Source organism: Palaemon carinicauda, chromosome 32, assembly GCF_036898095.1.
Source record: "Palaemon carinicauda isolate YSFRI2023 chromosome 32, ASM3689809v2, whole genome shotgun sequence".
Classification (NCBI taxonomy): Eukaryota; Metazoa; Arthropoda; class Malacostraca; order Decapoda; family Palaemonidae; genus Palaemon; species Palaemon carinicauda.
The window spans coordinates 76,725,265-76,727,881 of NC_090756.1; positions in this window are offsets into that span (position 1 = coordinate 76,725,265).

Below are 2,617 nucleotides of genomic sequence, written 5' to 3' on the forward strand. Positions count from 1 at the left end.
AAAATAAGAAGATTAGTCCTCATTATTTTGTACGTAACGTTTCCAGTCGTTTAGTGTAACAAGTCAAGGTATGTAACAGGTAATTAGAAAAAAACTTCATTCGAATAAACTCTTTACTCGTATTCTATATTTAATTTTATATAAATTTGATTACACCAACCAATAATATGAAATATTTGAATTATATATGTAAAGTAATAAATCTAAAAAAAAATACTTTTGTTGCACGATAAAACCAAATGGAAACAAATTAACTATAGTTATAAATTTCAAATTACGTGATATATTACCCAATCCTCAAAACTATAAATACTATTTCAATTTTAATTTATCTTTATTATATCATTAGATAAATGAGTTATCTTAATATGGTATATAAGTGGTATCATAAGATTGTTTTGCCGGCCGCCTTATCTACACACACACACACACACACAATGTCTTAAGTTTCTTCTAAAATGAAATATTTTTCATTTATCAAGTCTCGAATTTGAACTATTTTGTTACAAATTTCAATTTATAAGTTTTCACTGTGCTTGCAATATTTTATTCTTCCTTGTTTCCTTTCCTCGCTGGGCTATTTTCCCTTAGCAAATAATAATAATAATAATAATAATAATAATAATAATAATAATAATAATAATAATAATAATAACAATTGATTGAATTTACTATACGATCATCTAGTTTGTTCAACTTGGAACAATTTATACATTTTGTTAAGAACAATATCATTTACCCATTTAACGGATTTTGAGCGAAGCGAAAAATCTATTTTTGGGTGAGATAGCCATGGCGTCCTGATGGAAGGTTCCTGTTTGGTAGCTTCCTTGGGTATAAGACTACTAAGATATTCCCAGAGAATTTAACCACAGGTTATCACAGAATTCTAACTTCTGGAGCGAGTATCTCAAAGGTTTCCCTTTAAGACATCGTAATACAACAGGGGACACGCATGTCTGAACGTGCCACATAGCTATCTCCACCCCGAACAGAGTTAATGCTTCGGTGTGTAAGGGCTGAGAATAGCTGGGAGCCGTTCCACAGCTAATCTCACTCGTGGCTACTACTGATACTCGAGACGTAAACAAACGGACGCCATTGCTCTAATGACGTCACGCGCGTCTTTATCCTGACGCCAGTTGCTGCCCATCACCATGATACAATTGTGTAGGGTGGGAACAAAACTGGACGAAGTAGTAGGGAGGGTCCATCAGGACGCCATGGCTATCTCACCCAAAAATAGATTTTTCGCTTCGCTCAAAATCCGTTTTTTGGGCTCAAGCCATGGCGTCCTGATGGAAGAGTACCAGAGAATCAATGTATCGTGGTAGATTTTCCCCCAGTGTTAAGTGCCTAGGCATTGACAAAACAGCAAAGTAATCTTAGGTAAAGAACCATAGGAACGAAGTATCCTGCCCCCCATTGGTAGGAAGTTCCCATGGGCTATGCCGACGTCAAAGTGGTATTGAAGGGCTATTCATCCTGACAGAAGAACTTTTAAGAACTTAGAGATGAAGCAGAATGTTTGATATTTGTATAGGAACATTCTGAATTAGGCCAGTGGTGGTTGGGCACTGTGTATAGAGTTCATCTCCTGGTTATCAGAAGTAAGTATTCGTGTAGGAACCTTACTGAGACAGGGTGAATATAATTTAGGATTAGACATCTTAAATTCTTCATGACCATAAGAGAGGAGGAATAAATAAAACTATGACAGTATGTATTTCATAGTAGGTAGGAGCTGAAAGAGACGCATAAGTAATAAAATAGAAATTTTATTTCACAATGCAGAAATTAAATAATTTACAGCAAAAGTAAAGTTCATTTACAGTAATAATAATGTACATAGAAATAAAGGCTTGCTCTTGAATCTGAAAAGGAATTTCAGGATTAGTAGGTACTCGTTCTCGAGGAACGCAAGTCTTTAAACAACACATCATGCTCAAGGCATGCGGCACTTGTGTGACACTATGACATTTCACCTGGGATAAGAACAGTTATAAAAGCACTAAGTGTTTTTAGACATCACTATGAATCGCTCGAGGGTCAACATAGGCACCCGAAGAGTTAGAGTCCCAAGTAACTCACTGTTCTACGCAGAGTTAGGTGCAGGTTTCATAACACTACCTGCGGCTACCACAAAATGTTTGACTTCGTGCACTTGTTTCGCATAATGTTTAAAGAAAACTCGCGAGGACTTCCAGCCCGTAAAGTTTTTAAGGCTCTCAAAGTCCATGCTCTGAAAGAAGTTCAGAGACGATGCCACTTTTCTAGGATCATGACCAGCGGGTGTACTGTTCGGATCCGCTCTGCGAATGAAGTAGGTGATTTTCGCTCTTAATTGTTTCAGTGACAGGTCGCTGCCCGATGTTTCTCCTTTGAAGAGTTGGCCTCCACCAAAGTTCGAAGTTCTGCGAAGATAGACCTTGAGACTCTCTACTGGACATAGAGAGACATCCTCCTTCAGGGGGCATATTCTCCAAGGGCCCCATCTTTTGGTGGGTAATTCGTTTTTAGCGAGAAACGTCGGATCAGGGGAGAGGGTCACTTCTCCTGAATCAGCAAACAGGATGTGTCCCTCTTCTCTTGATAATGCCACTATTTCGCTGACTCG